This window comes from Puma concolor, chromosome C2, assembly GCF_028749965.1.
Source record: "Puma concolor isolate L17-30 chromosome C2, mPumCon1.1.hap2, whole genome shotgun sequence".
NCBI lineage: Eukaryota > Metazoa > Chordata > Mammalia > Carnivora > Felidae > Puma > Puma concolor.
Genome location: NC_141675.1, coordinates 81,036,491 through 81,058,367, shown reverse-complemented (window position 1 = coordinate 81,058,367; position 21,877 = coordinate 81,036,491). Strand labels below are relative to the sequence as shown.

General features: G+C 37.3%; 1 long non-coding RNA gene across 1 annotated transcript; it reads left to right on the top strand.

Annotated features, from left to right (window-relative positions):
• The first annotated feature begins 9,483 nt into the window (after positions 1–9,483).
• Positions 9,484–12,588, top strand: LOC147577359 (uncharacterized). The gene is made up of 2 exons (XR_015255807.1): positions 9,484–9,617; positions 12,354–12,588. It is a non-coding gene; the product is annotated as an uncharacterized LOC147577359 (long non-coding RNA).
• Positions 12,589–21,877: the final 9,289 nt, after the last annotated feature.

Here is a 21,877-nt window from a genome sequence, read left to right as displayed (position 1 = left end):
TAATTTTGCTTAGTTCTCAGTTATTATTACCTCTTTATTTACTTTTTTTCTTTCCTAGTCTCTATTTTCCTTCTGGTATTCCAGATAGTGTCCCACAATGTTTGGTTGTTCGGTGTTTGTTTTCTTTCTTCCTCTCTTTCCTTTTGACTTTCAATTTAAAAAATGTATATTTGCCTATCTTGAAGCTCAGTGATTCTTGAGCAATGTCAAATTTACTGATGAGTTATCAAAAGCTTTCTTCATTTCTGGTACGGTGATTTTTTTTTCCTTTGTTTAATTCTAGAAATTCCTTTTGATTCTTAGTTTTTCCTCTCTCTGCTTACATTTCCCAACTGTTCTCACAAGTTATCTACTTTTTTCCTTAAAGCCCTTAACATATTAATGATAATTATTTTATTTTTTTTTCAACTTTTTTTTTTTTTTAATTTATTTTTGGGACAGAGAGAGACAGAGCATGAATGGGGGAGGGGCAGAGAGAGAGGGAGACACAGAATCGGAAACAGGCTCCAGGCTCTGAGCCATCCGCCCAGAGGCTGACGCGGGGCTCGAACTCCCGGACCGCGAGATCGTGACCTGGCTGAAGTCGGACGCTTAACCGACTGCGCCACCCAGGCGCCCCTATGATAATTATTTTAAATTCCTGATGTGATGATTTCACACCTCCTGTATTTGATGATGATTTGGAGGATGATTTTTCTCTTCAGGCTGTCTTTTTTCTTGCCTTTTGGCATGCTCTGAAGCCTGGGTATGCTTTATTGGGTAATAGAGACTATGATAAATAGGACTTTGGTATCAGGATTTGTGTTAATCTGGCTAGAAGTTGGGCTGTGTTTAATGTCTGCTGTGTCTCTAAGTGCCACAAGATTCAAATGCCTTTAGTGTCCTTTAGGCTTCCTTAAATAGTCCTCTTCAGAGAGAATCTGTGTCTTGCAACCATTTCCGTTATAATTCACTGTTATTATTCTGGAACCCTGCCGGGGTGGCGGTAAGGTGGTAGAGGAACTGTTTCATAATCCTCTGATTAAAATTTCAGTCTTTTAGTGGACCTATGTCTCAGGACTGTGACTTTCACAAACGTTTCTCCAGTGGCAGAGTTTTTTTTTTTTTTTTTTTTTTTTTTCCCAACCCCCGTTGAGTATATTTTGTTAACTTTTTCTCTTAGCTGAGACATAAGGCTGTAAGGAAAAGAGGTGGAAGGGATTTCCTTACCTGATTTGTGATATGGCTCTGAAAAAGTCCTTTCTCTTGAATAGTATTGTCACGAAAGTTCTGAGTATATTCCACAATGATTACTAGTATGAATTGAATTGTGCTCTGCCCCCCCTCACCAAAATAAATATGTAGAATTCCTAACTTCCAATACCTGAAAATATAGACTTCGTTTGGAAAAATGGTCTTTGAAGATTCAGTCAAGGTAAGATCATTAAGGTGACCTGAATCCTCTATGATTGGTATCCTTATAAGAAGAAGGAAATCAGGACGCAGACATGCAGAGAGAATGCCATGTGATGACAGAGGCAGAGATTTGAGTGATACAGTCACAAGCCAATAAATACCAAGGACCAATGACCACCATCAGAAGCTAGAAAGAAGCAATGAAGGATTTTCTCCTACATATTTCAGAGGGACCATGACCTTACTGACACCTTAGTTTCAGACTTCTAGCCTTCAGAACTGTGAAAGAATATGTTTTAAGCCATACCTATCGGTGATACCTTGTTACGGCAGCCCTAGAAAACTAATACAATTACTCTTCCTTTCCCCAGTAGACCCATAAAAAAACCTTTCTTGAATCTTCACTATGGTGACCTGGTTGGGTTTCTGGATGTAAAACTCACAAACATTTGGGGGTCTCCTTAAGACTACAAGGCCCAGCAGTTTCTTAGTCTCATGCTACTCCACAGGAAACCTCTGGGAGTTTATCAAAAATTATCAGTTAAGTGTTCCTCTAGGTTTATGGTTCACGGGGCTTCCCTTCAGGTAAATGAATTTTAGCTGCATCACTCTGGATGTACCTGTCTCTCCAAATATCAGAGTGTTGGACTGTCCTGTGTCCTTAGTTCTCTAATAGGTCCAAGAAAAGTCACTGATGTCCAGTTTGCACAGCTTTTTCTTGTTATAATGATAGAATGAGAGTGTCCAAGCTCTTTACACATCAGAACTGTAACAGAAAGTTGAGAAAGTTTTTTAGAAACCAAGATCTGAATGCTAGGTGTGCTCATTGCTACTGGGGTACCACTGGCTCTAGGTTATCTCAGTGGATGGAGCTAGGAAATATATGAATATATTGCCCCCGAGACTGCATCAATGAATTCTCTTAGCTTTAGTTTGTCTAAAAAACAAAGTCTTTATTTCAACTTCATTTTGAAAAGTATTTTCAACATATAAAGAATCTTAGATTGATCTTTTTTTTTTTTCTTTTCCATTCTCTCACTCAGCACCTAGTTGTCATTTCATTTTTCTGTAGTTTCCATTATTTCTAAATATCAGCCTATGGAAATACTTCTACATGATTTATATATAAAATTTCCTCTGGCTTCTTTTGATTTTTCCCTTTTGTCATTGGCTTTTAACAATTTAATTTTGATGTCTCTCAGTGTGGATTTCTTTTTGTTTCTCCTGCTTTTATTGAATCTATGGATTTACAGATTTAATCATATTTGGAACAACTTTAGCCATTATTTCTTCAAATATTTATTCTGCCACTCCACCACATACCCACTTACTTGGAACTCTAATTACATGTTTTAGTCTTCTTTATATTGTCACAAAGATAAGTAATTCTCTTTTTTTTCAATCTATTTATCTTTGTATTTCAGCTCAAATGATTTTTACTGTTATGCCTTCAAGTTTATTGATCTTTTCTTCTGCAGTGTCTAAGCAACTATTGTGGTTTTTGGCTGTACAACTCCCATTTGATTTTCTTCTTTCATCCCTTTCCTTACTGTGTTCATGTTAGTTTTATAAATCCTTGAGCATACACACACACACACACACACACACACACACACACGACATATTTTAAAGTAGTTGTTTAATAATTCTATCATCTTTGTCATTTGGGGCCTTTTTTTTAATAGACTGATTATTCCTCTGATGACCATTCTCATTTTTTCTGCCTCACTGTATGTCTGTTAATTTTGGCTTGAATGTCAAGCTCTATAAATATGTTTTTGACTGTTTGGATTTTATTATATTTCAAGAGAATTTGTTTTAAAATGCAAGTAAAATACTTGTGAACCTGGTTGATATTTTCAAGAATTGCTTTTAAGCTTTGTTAGGATGATTCTAGATTTTCTAAGTCCCATGGAGTTTCACACTACAAATGTAAAGCAACACACAGAAGGAGATCCTCATGAATATTTCTAGAGTGCTTTTCCCATATAGATCTATCCCACCTAGTAATCTATGCAAATTCTAAGTGCCACAATTTACCAGAACTGCAATTTTTTCTCCTTAACTCAGCAAGGCTATTCTTCTCTTGGGTTTTCCCTTCCTGTACCACAGTCTAGTCTGCTTTTAGGCAGAAATCTGGGACATATTATAGGGGCTATTTTATATATATATATATATATATATATATATATATATATATATAGTATATATATACATATAATATATACATATTTTTTTCCTTTATGTCAGGGCCATATGCTTGTACTGCCTGAGATCTAATGACTAAGAAAAATTGCTTCATGTATTTTGTCTGATTTTACAGTTGTTTATGGAAGAAGGGCAAATGCACTAGTTACTTCTTTGGAGCTGAAAAAGAAGTCTCAAAAATAGAATTTTGAGGCAAGACAGTAGTCATAAGTTCATACTTATTTAAAGAAAACATTTAAATTTTCAAGATTAATTCATTAATTCTGACAAACGTCGGGACTACAAGGCTTAGACAATTTTTTTCCTAGAGTACAAAGAAGGTAACTTTTCATCTATCCCATGAGACTCAATGTTTTACTTAGCAGAAAGATAGTAGAGAAAGGATAAATCTTTTAATCAGAGAAATTTTGAGAAGAAAAAAGTAGAAAGCAGACTATGTATGAGTTTAGTTGACAATGTTCCTGTGTTTTTTACTTCACTAGCAGAACCTGAAGCTTAGTGATAATTATTAGAGGTTTTAGATACTTTTCACTAGGATGGAGGAGCCTAAGATTGTGGAAACTCCTGGGATATGCCTTCCAAGAGCAGGGAGGGGCAAGGGCCTCTAGAAGAACCCTTGCCTTCAGCTAGGCACCACTCTCAGAATTGTACACACAGGCACAGGAGCAATGGCATGGAAATGGTGTTTAGTAGTATGAAGGAAAAAGGTCCTGGGCAATGATCTTGCTTCTTTAGTCTCTGTGGAAAAATCTGCCTACCTTGGGAAAGAGACCCAAGGGTATCAAAGGGGAATTAAATGGGGAGAGTCCTCATCCTCAGACACTAGCTTGTTTTCTCATTTGGGGAAAAAGGACAGAACAAGTCATACTTCACTTACCACCAGTCCAAGGAGCAGCAGAAACCATGTGACTTCAAGCAAAAATATAGAAGATGCCACATCAAGTTGCATCACCCTTAGGCCATAAGACTACTTTTTCCCCCACATGAATCCATATCGTTTTTGGGAGAAGCCAGTGTGGGAGTGGCAGGCTAGAAATCTAAAGAACTCTGGGGCGCCTGGGTGGCTCAGTCAGTTGAGCAACCAGCTTCGGCTCAGGTCATGATTTCACGGTCCATGATTTCGAGCCCCGTGTAGGGCTCTGTGCTGACAGCTCAGAGCTTGGAGCCTGCTTCGGATTCTGTGTCTCCCTCTCTCTCTCTGCCCCTCCCCCACTCATGCTCTGTCTCTGTCTCAGAAATAAATATTAAAAAATATATATATTTAAAGAACTAAGCATGTTCCTAGTCCTTCAAACAAAGACTGAGTTATCCAGAAAGAATGCTTAAATTATTGTCCATCTACAATAAAATAATTGGAATTCAAATACTTTATTTAAAAAAAAATTAGTGTTCATTCATTTTTGAGAGCAATAGACAGAGCACGAGTGGTGGAGGGGCAGAAAGAGAGGAAGACACAGAATCCGAAGCAGGCTCCAGGCTCTGAGCTGTCAGCAGAGTCCAGCGCAAGGCTCAAACTCACAAACCGAGAGATCATGACCTGAGCAGAAGTCAGACGCTTAACCAAGTAAGCCACCCAGGTTCCCCAAAATATTTTATTTTTAAAAGCAGGCAAATATAAATAAATAAAGCAAATGTTATGTAATTAATGATCTGATAATATGATAAGAGTTTTGATAACAATGAAGAGTAGATGGTATGGAAGCATAGGCAAATTATAAATTAATTGTAGCCAATACACTTGGAAAATCTCCATGAAGTGGATAGTGCCTAAAATGGGCCTTAAAAAAATTTAGAATGACTTCAGGTAAAGATAAAGAGAGTAAGGCATTTCAAGTGAATAAAACAACCACAAGTACAGTCAGGAAATACGAAGATGTTTCAGAAATAGCAAATAATCTAGTATGTTTAAAGCTAAACCTCTTGAATAATGACTCTATTAAAATACATTGAAGTTGAGTCAATAGTATTAAGTGACATACTAAGAATTTTTAACTTTGTCATTATTAACTTAAAAATTATTGTTCTTGTAAGCACTTTTTTAGTGCCAAGCTGTATTAGTCATCTATTATTGCATAGAAAACTACCAAAAAGCTAATGACTTCAAATAACATACATTTATTATCTCCTAGGTTCTGTAGGTCAGGAATACGGTCATGGCTTCATGGGGTTTTACAAAGCTGAATTCAAGATGTTGATTAGGAAGTATTCTCAACTGAAGGCTCTTCTCAGAAAGAATATGCTTCCAAGCTCACTCAGGTAGTTAACAGAATTAATTTCCTTGAAGTTTTTAGATTGAGGATCCTATCTTCTTGTCAGCTAGAAGACAGAGTCTACACACAGATCCCAGAGACCACTCACAGTTCCAACATGGTTGCTTATTTTAACAACCAACAGAGTCTCTTGAGCAAGTCTGCTAGCAATATGGAGTTTTATATAATGTAATGGAGTCATGGGAATGGCATCCTTTTACCTTTGCTATATTCTACTGGTTAAAAGCAAGCCATTGATCCCATCCACACTCAGGGGATGGGATTATCTAAGGGTATGAACACCAAGATCAGGGATCATGGGAAGATGTCTTAGAAACTGTTCATCACTCAAGCACACTGTTAAGAATCTTAAACATATTATTTCAATCAATCCTCACAACAAGCTCTAACAAGCAAGAAGTGAGAATATATCTAAAATGAACATATTTATGATGTCTCATGCATAGGTATTATAAATCATGTAAGACATATTATAGGTTTGTATTTTAACTTAGTATTCTTGACAATTTAATTTGTTGCCAACTTCACTTATTTCTATGTCAGTGAAGATATATATGTGTTGTCTAGCTATTCTATAGTATGATACATTGGGATGAAGTCTAGGTGTTTTACTCTACTTATAACTCTGATAGCAATACCTCCATAAATTAGATATTATTATCCTTATTTTAACACCGAGGAACTTGAAATACAAAGAAATTAAGGTATGTTTTAAAGGTTATTCAATTAGTAAAGGATAAAGTTGGAAGCCAAATCCAGGCTTGTCTCTTCTCAACCATTGCATTTCTAAATATTGTCGTTTTTTAGTGAGAGAAAATCATGCAACTTGGTCTTTAGGATAATTCATCCTGGAAAGGTGTTAACAGGTATTGGATACATGAAGACAAAGAATACAAGCTCCACAGGACAGAAACCATGAAGGTTTTGCTCACCACTGATTCCTAGGTGTAATGTGTGGTATGTAACAGTTTTCAACAAATATGTATTAAAGGAAGTTAGGAAAGAAGGGGGAAAAGTAGATGAAGAGAAAGTAGAAGTAATATGTAGAAGTATGAGTTGTTTAGTAAGACATGTTGATATCGCTCTTTTGACCAATCCTAGGAAACAGAATACAACAAAATCTTGCACTAAATTATGTGCACAATTTCTTACTTTACCCCAGCCCAGGTCCTTACTTTTGCCCTGAATCTCATTCTATCTCTGTATGTCCTAAATATAATAATCAGAAAGGGAATAAGTCTGAAATATGGGGGCAAGAAGTTATAGAGACAGCGAGCTGCACACTTATATATTTTTTTCTTCCCCTACTAATAGAATCCCCGTATCATTTGGACAAATAATGTGCACAGCCAAAACACAAAATTCTCCAATTCCCATAATAGCTAGAGTGGCAAAGTGAATAAGCTTTAATCAATGAGGTACAAGTCAAAGTTGTTGAGAGAGATTTCTTGGAGATTTTCATAAAAGAAGCAGGGCAGATATCTGTGAAAAGCCCCTATTTTTCCATTTCTTTTTCTAGCCGATGATATGGTTGGAAGGTGGGAACGCTCATGGCTCCATTGGCTATGAGATTGCCTTGATGATAGAAGGTCATGAATATAGGTCATGCCAATAGAGTCTGGATTTGTAATGACGGTGGAGACACCATATCAGCTCTGAATTTAATTCCAAGCTCAATTTCAAACTTCTTTTACATGAAAGACAGAGCGTGAAATAAATTTCTACCTTGCTTACTTAAGCCAGTATTATTTTGTGATAGTTGTTACTGATAGTTGAATCTCAGTCTGGCTGACTTAAGATTCAGACATCTCCTTATTGAGAATCATGTATAGGGTCAGGGTATCTATTATAAAATATACTTCCTAATTTTTAAAATGTTTAATATTTTTAAGTCAAATATTTCTGCATCAATATAAATAAATCAAAGTGTCCATAGCTAAGGTAGATATTTGAAATATCTCTTCCCTAGTCACATAGGTAAACCATATTCTCAGCCTCCCTTGCAGTTAATGTGTCCTTATGACTGAGTTCTGGCCAAGGAAAAGTGACGTGTACCACTTCCAGGATGGATTGTAAACGTTCAACAGATAATGCTCCCTCTTTTCCTTATTTCACTGAAAGGACAGGACTGGTAGAGGCACAAAATGGAAGAAGCTTAGGATTCTGAATGACTATACAGAAGACCACTAGAATTGAATTTTTATATAAGGAGAAATAACCTTCTCTTCGTTTAATCCTTTGAGTTTTGGAATTATTACAGTAGTTTGCCTACAATGACTAATTCAGCTGAATTCAACCAGCAGTGTCAGAATCAAAATATCCTGTAACCATAGCATATAAATGCTGTAATGAGAAGTCTGGGCTCTGAAAACTATTAACACTATGATCTAGGGGGACTAATTTACTCTCTCTTATCTTTGGTTTTATCATTGGTAAGATGGGGGGAAATATCATCTACACTAGAGGGTTACTAAAAGACGAATTTACTATTCTACTTTGAATTCACATCTTCTGATTGAGCTGTATTGTATTCCATCACAACACAATCTCAAAATATCTAAAAATAAACTCATCATGTTTCCTGTGTTAGGTTTAACACAATGACAACAAAAAATCCAACCCAAACTGGCTTGAGACAAAAGTGAAAATAATAGACTGTGTAACTGAAAGTCTAAGTAAGGCAATAGGTGCAGCTTGATTTATGGGCTGATATAATTAGACCTTGCTCTCTATTTCTCATTTCTATATTGGCTTCATTTTTGGACTATACCCTTACAGAAAAAAATGATAGGCAACAGCTCCAGCCTTCACATCATTTCTCAGTAACATCAGCCATAAAGTAATACCTTTAAAATGTCAAACAATTAATATAATATACAAAGCAATACAATGCAGTAAAATTAGAAATCAATATCAGAACATTCAGCTCTGCACTTATTAGTAAACTAAAAGATACACTTCAAAATAAATAACGGTTCAAATAGTAAGTTCATAATCACTGATGATATTCTTCTGCTTCTGATTAGGATATAGAAAGTGAAAACTCCCTAACAAATAAAACCAGCCACATATAAGCTACAAAATCAGTTTTTGAAAGTTATCAGAAGCCTCAAAGTATAAAAATACCAAAATAAGTTAAGGTTAAAATCCTTTCTAGGATAAAAGACCACTACTCCTATTTTCATTCCTGGTAGAAGGAAACTACAACATATTATCATTTTTTTCCCAAACAGTTAATATTCCTCTAATGAATTTACACACAAATGTTTATATAATAAAAATAATAAGGATTTTATAAAATACTTTCCTAGATATTTACATTTCTGATGTTTTTCATTCCCTTCTGAAGATCTGGGCTTCCATCTACTATGCGATTCTTTTCCTAAAGAACTTATTTTTTTTATCATTTCTTTTTTTTTAATGATTATTTATTTATCTTTGAGAGAGAAAGACAGAGCACAAGCCAGAGAAGGGCAGAGAGAGAGGGAGACACAGCATCCAAAGCAGGTTACAGGTTCTGAGCTGTCAACGCAGAGCCCAATGCAGGGCTGGAACTCACGAATTGTGAGATCATCACCTGACCAGAAGTTGGTCGCTTAACTGACTGAGCCACCCAGAATCCCCTTTTATCATTTCTTATAAAACCTGTATAACGATACTCTACTGTAGGTTGTATACCACACATTTCTATTCTCCCCAAAGAAGGCACGAACATATGAGAAAAATCAAGAACAGATGACCAAGGCAATAGACTTAAATACAACTATTTCAATAATTACAGTAGGTTTAAAAATGTTTTAATGTTTTTATTTTATTTTTGAGAGAGAGAGAGTATGAACAAGGGAGGGGCAGAGAGAGAGGGAAGCAGAGAATCCAAAGCAGGCTCCAGGCTCCAAGGTGTCAGTACAGAGCCTGACAGGGGCTTGGACTCACAAACCACGAGATCATGACCTAAGCTTAAGTTGGACGCTTAACCAACTGAGCCACCCCGGTGCCCCTAATGACATTAGCTTTAAAGGAATAAACACTTCCATTAAAAGGCAGAGATTGTCAAATTGAACTTAAAATGTGAGATACCTTGTTTTCTATTTACAACACTATAAAGCTATAAAGATCCTTAAAAAGCTAAGACAGTTATTGAAATAAGAAATGTAAGAGACATGCCCCATTTTTTTTCTAGCTTATTTAAAGCTACAAGAACAATGTGTTAGTGTTGGTTAATTAAGGAAATTCTGAGCAAAATCTACACCAGAAGAAGTCTGCTTGAGTGGGGATTAGGCACCTTTTTTGGCCAATACATTGAAGTGATGGAGTGGCCATCATCTGGCAACCATAAGATGATAAGCGTGAGGAAGAAAAGCCAACATACTTAGGATAATGCAGCAGAAAGATGTCTGAGCTTAATTTTCCTGATTACATTAATGATCTGAAAAACCAATGCCAGCAACTGCTTAACTCCACACTTCTTATGTAAAAAAGAAATAAACCTCAATTATGTAATCACTGTTATCAAGAATTCTTGTGATTGCCATCATACCTATTTCTAACTATCCTACTGTCTAAAAAGGGAGGTGGAAGCTAAACAACAGTAACCTTCCATTCCCCTGGCACCATCTTGACAACATTCACAGGTTTGATAATTCCAAAGAATGAGGCAGACAGGACAAAGGGATTCTCTGTGCAAGTGGTTTACAAATTGGCACCATCATTTTGGAGAACGATCTAACACCAATTTAGTAAAGGAGTTGAAAGTCAGGTATATCCTACCACACAGAAGTTAATCTTCAATTCTCTAGAGCAACGCTCTCATATTGATACGAAGAGATACGTGGGAAATGTTTATTGCAATGCATTGCTCTTAAGAGTAAATAATTGGAGGCACGTCTGGATGGCTCAGTCGGTTAAGTGTCCGACTTTGGCTCAGGTCATGATCTCAGTTTGTGAGTTTGAGCCCCACATCGGGCTCTGTGCAGACAGCTCAGAGCCTGGAGCCTGCTTCATATTCTGAGTCTCCCTCTCTCTCTGCCTCTTCCCCAGCTCACTCTCTCTCTTTCTCTCTCTCTCTCCCTCAAAAATAAATAAACATTAAAAAAAATTTTTTTACAAGATTAAATAATTGGAAACCTTCTGTATATCCACCAATTAAAGACATGTTAAAATAAATTGTGGTATAGTACTGTGGTAAGACAGTATTCAACAGTTGAATGAATTAGATGTGTATGTATTAAATACATAAATCTGGAAAACATAATTTTGAGTTACAAAAAAGTAACATGCTGAAGGATGCATGTGAAAGATATCATTCATGGAAATTCTTAAATTACACAATCATATATTGCTTATGAGCACACAGATTGCACTGAATTGCTAGTTGTTCCTTGAAATTCATTCTCCCTTCTTCATAGTGGAAAGAATTTTAACTGAAGATAGCCACTGAATAGACATTACATTTTTTTTAATAGTTCTTTTTATTTATTTTTATTTTTTTAATGTTTATTTATTATTGAGAGACAGAGAGAGACAGAGCATGAGCATGGGAAGGGGCAGAGAGAGAGAAGGGGACACAGAATCTGAAGCAGGCTCCAGGCTCTGAGCTGTCAGCCCAGAGCCCGATGTGGAGCTCGAACTCACAAACTGTGAGATCATGACCTGAGCCAAAGTCAGAGACTTAACCAACTGAGCCACCCAGGCACCCCGACATTACATTTTTCTACTTTTCCTATTAGAGCCTCAGAGAGCTTTTATTTATGTTGAAATATTTATTGATACTTATACTAAAAATTAAAATCAAGACATTAAAAATATAATTTCATTATAAAAAGCATAATAATTTTTATATTAATATATTATTATATGAAAAATAGCTTTAAAATAGATTTTAAAAATATAATGTTTTTATTTATTTTTGAGACAGAGACAGAGCATGAGTAGGGGAGGGTCAGAGAGAGAGGGAGACACAGAATCCAAAGCAGTCTCCAGGCTCTGAGCTGTCAGCACAGAGCCCGATGCGGGGCTGGAAATCAAGAACTGTGAGATCATGACCTAAGCCTAAGTCAAACGCTTAACCGACTGAGCCACCCAGGTTCCCCTAAAATAGATTTTTTTTTAATTAAACTAAAAATCTATTGAACTAAATAAATAAATAAAAATGAATTCATTGAAAAAGCGGCACACTTACTTTTTTTTAATGTTTATTTTTGAGAGAGAGAAACAGAGCACAAGCAGGGGGAGAGGCAGAGAGAGAAGGTCACAGAATTCGAAGTGGGTTCCAGGTTCTGAGCTGTCAGCACAAGATCCCAATGCGGTCTCTAACCCACAAACCATGAGATCATGACCTGACCTGAAGTCAGACACTTAACCGACTGAGCCATCCAGGAGCCCCAACATTTTTGAAAATCTTTTTAACATATGAATTTATTCAAGACAAATATAGTCTCATCTGTTTCTACATTCAGTCTATACTAATATTGTTTTTTTAAGATACATGAAGAAAAATTGGTCTGATGCAGATACATAGTTGGAAAAAGGCAGAGAAGATTACAGACACCTCGGAAGAATCCCAGCGACTCCAGGAACCCAGATTACACTTTCACAACTGCTACTTTAAAGATGGTGAAATAGCCATATCCCGTGGTTCAAAGCAGACTGCCTACCCTGTACCTTCTACCATCCTATAAACTGCTTTGAGAGAGAAATAAACTTCGATCTTCTTTGAGCCACTGCGTTTTGGGGACTCTTGGTTAGAGAAGCTTAGTTAATACCCCTTATAATAGACAGATGCATAAGCGCAGTAGAAGATGTGATCTGGAAATATACACACCCACCACAAATCATAATTCAGGAAGGGTACAAAGGGACTGAAAGTTTATCTGTAATGTTTTCTTCATTCTCAAAATGTATTTGAAGAGAATATGGCAAAGAATCAACCTTCTTTAAATATCCATAGTGAGCACTTGGTGATTATGAGGTTGTTTTCCATATATCTGAACATTTTTATGAAAAAAAAAAGGAGTGTTTTTGGGGATCCAGCATAAGACAGTTGAATCTGTATTTAACTGCATGTGTCATTATGCTCTCAAAGGGGAGAGGTGAAGGTCTCAACATATTTCCTTAAAAACATAAGTTCATTGAGCCTATTAAATAATATAATTCTATAATTACACATAGATTTTGAGAGAAATAAAGAGAATGAAAATAAAATATGTTTGCCTAAATGAATGCATTGAAATTCTTTTACACTCTATTATATTTACTTTAAGTTTCTTAAATAAGAAGCGTATTTTCCTAGGGTTGGCATATTAGCATATACTTTCGTGGTATTACTGATTTAATGTTCAGTTTTAATCTTCAGCTTTAATCTGAAGATTTCAAAGGAATTTACAATTAATAGTAATCTTACATATTACAGGCATTTAAATTTGGAAACCATGTTAAAATCCACTATTTTCTAGAACAGTAACAATAACCTTGTTCATTAGATAGGACAAGAATTATTAATATATGATGGGGAAACTGTGACCTGTAGGGTAATGTGATAAATGCCAAGGCCAAATAGCAAGTTATCTTCTGCATGTAGATGTCAAATAAATTTTTCATATTAACCTTCCTTCTCAAACGCCTTCATTTGAAATTTTCCTACACGTTTTCCCTCACTTCCCATCAGCCCAAACAAGGTTTCTTGCCATTCTGAACCAACAATCACTGGCAAAAGGGAGAGAGACACTAGCCAAAAAAAAAAAAAAAAAAAAAAAAACCAAAAAAAACCAAAAAAACAAAAAAACAAAAGTTAGTTTTAAACTAATCAAGTTCCATTTTCTGGGATTGTTGAAGGTTGGGAGCCACCCTCCCTGAGCACACTGCTACCTGGATCCAAAACCAAAACAATTTCTCTTAAGAAAAATAAAGAGAAATGGCCACTGGGGGAACACCTAACAGTGTCTTCCACAACAATCCTAATGTGCTTTTATTTAAATTCTTCTTTTGTGCTAGGTGATGTAAGGCAGGAAAAAGAAGTCCAGGATGCAAATGATGCCCCCTAATTATGTTAATGAGAGGATCTACCATTCTCCCAAACTCCTTGAATTTCATTCATCTTTCTTTAGTTCCTTTGAAAACACCAACCACTTTGTATTATATACATAGTCACATGGTTAGAATTTTGCCAAAAAAAAAAAAAAAAAAAGGAGAGAGAGAGAGAGACATTTACACTCATTTAGATCATTTAAATTTCATCCACTGATTGTGAATTCTTTGAGAACAGGAGTTTAAACTCTTTTCTTTACCATTTTATTTCTAGAGACCCAGCCAGTGCCTTGCACATAATCTGTGTTCAACATGTCTTCTAAAATGTTAAATCTTATAATTTCATACCACTTTTCATCACCTCCTTTTCATCTCCACTGAAACTCTCCCTTCTAAATAGAAAGATGTATTTCCCCATAAAGTATCAAGGCAATAAGCCATTCTTATGTAGTATTGATTTTGTGCCAAGCACTCTTCCAAATATTTTATTTACACTATATGTATAGCAACCCCCCCACCCCCAGTCAAATGAGTAGGAGGAATCACCCAGAACAGCCTGAGTCTGGAAGTTATGAAGTCACTGTGTTCTGGGCATCTTTAGACTCAGAGATTGCAATCACAGAGAGAAGAAAACAAATGCCCTACAAAAAAAAAATAATAATAATAATAATAATCCTACCTATATGTTACCACCACAGTGAACAGACAGTACAGAAGAGAGACAAATGACATCGAGAAAGATTCCCTTCTCGCCTCAATTCATAAGCCCTGCAATGCCACCCCCCTTCACCCAGTGATTTGTGTCCAGAGAACTCAGTGGGCCAGGCAGTTACCTCACACTAGACACAGGACACCCATGGCTGTGGAAAGTCCCCTGAAGTCACTGGAACATACACAAGAGTGTGTGTCTATGGATATAAATATAAAATGCTTCACTCACCTCGGCCCCCAAAAATCTGCCCTTATTTGTCAATGCTACCTTGGCTGGGTCTGGAGGGCAAGGAAAGCAGAACATCTTGAGCAGCTGATGCTCCAACAGATGCAGGAGAGGCACGTGTGTTAGAGATGGGGAAGAAACTGGCATGTATGTCTATATCCTCACCTTCACCGTCCTCAGAGTCCTGCTGGCAGATGCCTTTTTCCCAGGAAGTTCCCAATACTTTCTGTTGGCTTTTTTTTTTCCCCCTCTCTGGCTTAGTTGTTCCCTGTAAAAATAGTATTATCTCAATTTCTAAAAGGCAAACTGGAGAACAGAAAAAAAAAATCACTTACAGTTTTCTTCCCTATGTTTTTACAAATTGACTTGTAGTTTGTCTCTAGCTTTTGTTCTAAACATAAAACAGCAATACGGAAAAACATCCATATGATATCTAGAGGGATCATACAATCTGTTTGATTCAGGAAAATTTTGAGATTGAAAGGGAGCTAAAATTCATTACACAAATTTTTGAAATTTCAATTTGTTGATGGATAAATTAGTTACATGACATTGATGTACCTAAAAATGGTACTATTCAAAACGTATTTTCAAAAATAGAATTCGCCCTAAAAAATTCAAGTATCAGGTATCTATGTACATTAAAGTATTTAAAGTTACATTGAAATTTTTTTTATTTAAAAAAAATTTTTTTTTTCAACGTTTATTTATTTTTTTTGGGACAGAGAGAGACAGAGCATGAACGGGGGAGGGGCAGAGAGAGAGGGAGACACAGAATCGGAAACAGGCTCCAGGCTCTGAGCCATCAGCCCAGAGCCTGACGCGGGGCTCGAACTCCCGGACCGTGAGATCGTGACCTGGCTGAAGTCGGACGCTTAACCGACTGCACCACCCAGGCGCCCCATGAAATATTTTTTAAAAACTTCTTTAATTACCTGAACTCAACAAATTAATGAATAGTTATTATTTTTGTATAATATAATGAATAATTATTATTATTGTATAAGTTCACAAACTACTAATTTTCTTAGTTGTATCTGTTTCTAATACCATGATAGTGGTGTTTCTTGAATAATTTATTTTATTCAGTAAGATATAATTTTAACTATTTCAGACCATTGGCTGAAATATTTCCCCAGACTTGCATTTTACTATTAATACATTTTAAATTGTTGACATTTTCAGTTGAATCTTCTCTATAGACAATTTTTTTGACTGAGAAAATATTCCCTTCAGAGCACATGAAATATTTCATAAGCTCAATGCAAAATCTGAGAAATAGGGGAATATTCTATTCTACTTCAAAAAAAATGTGTTAATATTTCAGCCATGTATCTTCAAAAATATAAATATTTTTACAAGCCAAAACTCATTACGTAAGTTGTCTCTTTTTTTATTTTGTTGAAAGTCTCACCAACCTTAGATACAACAAAATAAAGGTCCTTCTCAATTTTATTTCATTCTAAACCAGAATATAAATATATTCAATATAAATAAGAGCTTCTCTAAAAATGAAAAATCTCTTTCCACAAGTTTACCTATTCTTAAACACAATTCAATAATTCTATAATTAATTTTTTTTGTTTTACACAATTTGTACCTTTGTCGTTTGTTTTCTTCCTGTCTGGCTTTTGTAGGGATAAATGTCAACATCATTTTCCTCTTTGTAAACTTTACTTTCACTAATTCCAGTTCTCCAAAAGTTTCAAAGCTGAAGTTTTTTAATGTTTCTTTCACTGCATACTTACATGTGAAATTTTCAAGCTGATTTTGAATGAGATGCAAGCAAAATATATACGTCTCATTTAGAAAAGTTCAATGCCATCACAGGATACTTAGGTTTATTTGCAAAATGCTTCTTACAAATTCAAATATTTCAAAAACCCAATGGGTCACAAGCAGTGCAAAGAGAAAACCTCAGATTGCCGTGCTGCAGTATTCTTTGTTTTTATATTCAGTGTCAGCTTTGTCACAAATTTCTCTGTCTAAAAGGGGGCACTTTGACTTAAACATTTCTTCATCATAAGACACGTAAGCTATGTGGACATTTTTCCACTGTGCAAGCAATAGTGTCACAGACATGCCCATCTGCCTTCCTGGGCCATCTCATCCTCACTGCTTGAACCGTCGTGGGGGTGGCATCAAGCTGATGGCTGCAGATCTCTAGTGTTTTAGTCTCCTGCCCTCCATGGAGATGAAAGCAGGCCATGACTCCAGCTGCCTTTGCGTTTCCCCATGCTCAGTTGGGCATTTCTAAAGTAACCCCCCACATCTCTGCACACAACGGTATAGTCAGCTCCAGGATGGGGAAGGGAAGACTGGGATTTGCTCTTGGTTTCTTTTCTTCCTCTCACAACCACTGGTGCTGGCAGGGATGGGTTTCCCCTCTTCGTCTTCCTAGGTGACCAGTATCTTCCTTAGACAAAAAGCTGTCGCCAAGTCTTTCAGGCCTTCATGCTAGAGTAGGAGATGGGGAATTCAGAGACCTTTCTCTCTCTTAGCAAGACTGGCTTTACATCTCCTTATTATCCTCTGGACATAAAATTCCTATGTGGGTTGTCAGAAACCGAATACTAACTTTTACTCCCTCTGCATTGCTGTTGTACCCATCTAATTGCTCTACTTTCCACTCTGCATCTCCATCAACAGTAAATGAATGCTTGGGTAAAAGTCAGGCATATGAAAATGCAAAAGAGATAAGCGTATCCATACATCTTCCAAATCATCACCCCCTCTTTCAATATGTTACTGAAGGAATAGTTAGTGGGTTGGGACACTTGGGTGGCTCAGTCAGCTGAGCTCCCGACTCTTGGTTTCCACTCAGGTCATGATCTCACGGTCAAGGGATTGAGCCCTGAATCAGCACCACCTGAATCAGCTTGAGATTCTCTCCCTCTTTCCCTACCCCTCTTCCCAGCTCACACTCTCTCTCTCTGAAAAAAATTATATATATAATTAGTGGGTCAAAGTAGGTATGTATGAATGTCATCAGATGATATTGACAAGCTGAATTATAAAAGAATTTCCTATAAATGAGAACGCTAGTTTCACTGTGTCCTTGTGAGGATTACCATTTTGAAAAACTTTTGCTAATTTCAATTCAAAAAATAATCAAGGAATAATCTTTAGATTTCTTTAGTTTTATTTTTTATTTTAACCTCTAATTCTGTAGGCAAACTTGAGCTCAGGAGAGATGCAATTTAATAACCTGATCTGGGGATATAAAATGACAAGGCACTGAGCAAAACCAGAACGAAGAGACTTTTGTTACTAAGATCAACAGCTTTTTCGAATTTCACTGTCATTTGAAAACAGGCTTGATTACCTGGGTGACTAGTCTGACTACTTAGCAATGAAATGATTTCTTAGATTTGCTTAGCTCTTTCAGGTCTCCAAAGTTGTTGCCATTTTAAGTAAATGATTTTACATTTCTCTGAATGCTATGAAGTTTTATTAATTCCATGTCATAGCCGAACTGAGAGCCAGAGAGAGGTCTTCAGCGATCTGCTCCAAGTGGACAGAAAGAGCAGAATGAGAGGGAAGGTCAGTCTAAATTGGAATTCTGGCTCTACCATTAACTGGTTCTGTTATATCGGAGGATTTCTTAACATCCCACGCTGTTTCCTCATCTGCCAATCAAAACTAGTAAAGTTCACCTCCGGGCTGTAATAAGGGATAAATATCACAATACTTATAAAGGGATTTTTGTTCCAAACTTGAAAGGGAGCAGCCTGTTAATGAACGATTATTCTCATTGAGGGACAGGACAGTTGCTCATTCTCTTATAGTCCATTGCCTTTTCTTTTCCTTTTAAATAAATCTTTTTACATTTAGAACAATGACTGACTGCAATACCTGTTGTGAGGCCAAGGACTAGCAGAGATAAAGAAAGAAAAATCACACCAAAAGGGATTCTACATTTGAATTTACCTTACAAAATAATAGAATCATAAAAAGCAAGAAAGAACTAGAAGAACAATGCATGCTAATCTGTCTAACTACCGACAGAAACATAGGTGTGGAAGGAAAAGAGCTGGCCCAGAGTTCCACAGGGAGTAAACTGCAATCAGTATTTCTTTTAGAGCCCTGGTCTCTGAAATCAGATCCAGGCCTTTCAACACAATGTGCATTTTCTCCTTCTCAAACCGGGCAAGAAGAGCCATAGGTTTTACCAGTGAAAAATGAAGAGATGCCAAAAAGCCAGCCAACCCGGCACACTTAGTGGGGATCCACTGAGTGCCAGTGCCTGTCCCAAGTGCTCTGGGGGATAGGGCTGAGTAAGGCACGGTCACTGCTCTCTTGTCTAGTGGCGGAAGCAGGCACACACACAAGTAACTTGATTCCAAGGCAGAATGTGATAAGTGTTATCTTAGATCAGTGGAGGAGACAGGTCACACGACTGGAATAGCATGAAGTCAGGCCTGAGGCTGAGGCCATGCTGTTATTTAGGAACGCTATCAGGTTCATCTCACAGCTTGGCAATGGTCCCAAAACCCTGTAGCTTCTTGTCCTGGGTATGCTGGGTCATAGGATGTTCCACTGCCTCTCCTGGAGCCTACTGTGAAGGCCCCTGGATCTGAGAGTGTGTAAAGACAGGTATAAAGAGAGGTTTGTTCCACTTTTTAAAAATAAATGATCCTAGAATGCCTGGCACAACAGAAAAAAAAAACATGGCTGCTTCAAGGTTACCTCTCTTCTCTCTTCCTAGCGTGTCAGGAGGTGGCAAATGTCAGAGCCTCCAGTTTCCTCTCCATTCAGGAAGTGAACAAGACCAAAAATATTAAATTTGTTTATTTTTCTAGGCTAGTTCTTATCTCATTCAGTTTTGCCTTAGCTGTCTGCAGTTCTGCCTTGCCAAAGGGGACAAGGTTCTGGAGGTTCTGGAGGACAGAGCCCCTCTGACTCACCTCAGCTCCCACGGCACCCAGGGAAATCTTTATTGCATTAAATACTCGGTCAAGTGCAGCTGACTTGAACTGACTCTTCTGCTATTCCTTTAACTCTTCCCCATTTCCCCACTTGCTGACAACTTTTCCAAAATGGCTTCAAATGCAGAGTTAAAAGAGAAAGAAAAGATCTTTCTCTAGCGAATATTGCATTGTGTTAAACAGATTGCAAAAAAAAAAAAAAAAAAAAAAAAAAAAAAAAAAAAAAAAGCAAGGGTGAAGAGAGGAACTAACTTGGATAAAAAAGGGAAAGAGGACTTGAGTGAAAGCCCAGAGGTCTGAGCTCTGCCCTGCCTCCATCTGTCCGTAGGCTCCCTGTTCCCCTCCCTGAGCTTCAGCCTCCTCAGCTGACAGACAGCAGGGCTGAGTAGGTTTATTGCCAAGACTTCATTTATTTTGAGTGCTCTATCATGTTAATTATGATTGCTTTTTACACTATTTGCAACAGTAATAATAGTGGTCCAATAATATAAAATTTACAAAGCACTTACAGATTCACTATTCTCAAATATCCAATGAAGAGGGAGAACGGTAAGCTGAGAAGCCCTCCGTTCCAAGCCCTCTCTGAAGCAGACTTGACCTCTAGAGCTTAGTCTGGCCTAGATCAGATTTCTGTGGTCACACTCTGATCCAAACCAATTGGTAGGGCTTTGGAATGGATGAGGCATTGCTGTGAATGCGTCCAAGAGACCCACAACATTGTGCTTCTACGTGTGCTGGCCACACCCACCAACCACAGCTCAAGGAAGGCTTCAGGCAGAAGACCCTTCTCTCTTCTTTCTCCTTTACTCAGTCCTCACTGCCTACTTCTCATGTGCACTTACGGCTTTAATCACCACCTACTAGTGATGATTATCAACTCAGGAAGTCTAACCTGAACTGGGCTTTCGGCTACCAACCCATTTTTCGAACTAACTCATCAACATCTGTATTGTGTCCTTGAAACTCCCTGTGACTTGTGTCATTGACTTTCATCCTATCATCACCTCTTCCTGACTTCCCTGGCTCCTTCCCCATCTGCCTTGTTAACTTGGCTCAAAACTTCTGGTTCAGCTCTGATTTCTTTTCTTGGTCTTCTATTGCTAATCAGCGGCCGAGTCCGGCAGGTTTTCCCCTGGCAGTATCCTCCCCTGCCATACTTAGGCCTCATCATTGCTTACTGAGACAAATTCTTAACTTTTACAACTATTCTTCCTGGGCTATTAAACTAGCATACACTCTTTTCTAATCATGCTGCGCCTCTAGTCAGAAACACCAAGAGGCCCTCCACTGCCCACCACATAGGCCATTTTTTTTTAACACTGGTATTCAAGGCCTTCCACCATCTGGTGCAATCAGCTTTCCCGGATATGTATCCTGCCACTAAGTGAATTGTGCATTATTCTCCGTGCATGCTCTCCCTTGCCTTTATTTCTGTAACACTGTCAAGTTGTTCAGGAAGTCCTGCCCTATTTCTCCCCACCATTCTTAGTAAAACATAATTCCATGTTTCTACCTTTTCCAAGGTGCAGCTTGCATGGCCCCTCTCCCATTACACATTTCTCAGGTCAGATGTGTATGCTCTTTGTCTTCTGAACCTGTCTTTTTGTCTTTTTCTTTGTAAGAAAAGTACAGGTCTTATTTTGCCTTGTTCTTTGACCATTTGTGTGGGAGCACGCTTCCAAAATGTTTTTTTATTACTCCAGGTTGCGTGTCAGTGTGCATCACTGGGGAATTTGACACAGCAAAGAGCTCACTACAGCTTAGATTGAATGGGGGTTACAGTGAGAAATCAGAAATATAAGGGACATGAAAGAGAGGAAAGAAATCGAGAGCCATCATGATCTTTTATCTATGATTTAAACCATGATTTCAGCTTGGAGGATACAGTTATAATACAGATACCCTGCACTGACTTTCATAGAAGTGCTGTTTTTACGACAATCACAAAATGCTAGAATCGGGTGGAACTCATGAAAAGGTGAAGTTTGATGCAAGGGAGTAATTTACTCCAAACCACAAATTTCAGTCAGCAGCTGAACTAGGACGGGAGCCATTTATCCTGATACCTAGGCTAACCTATATCTACTATTATTCTTCTCACTACTTTTTACCCAATT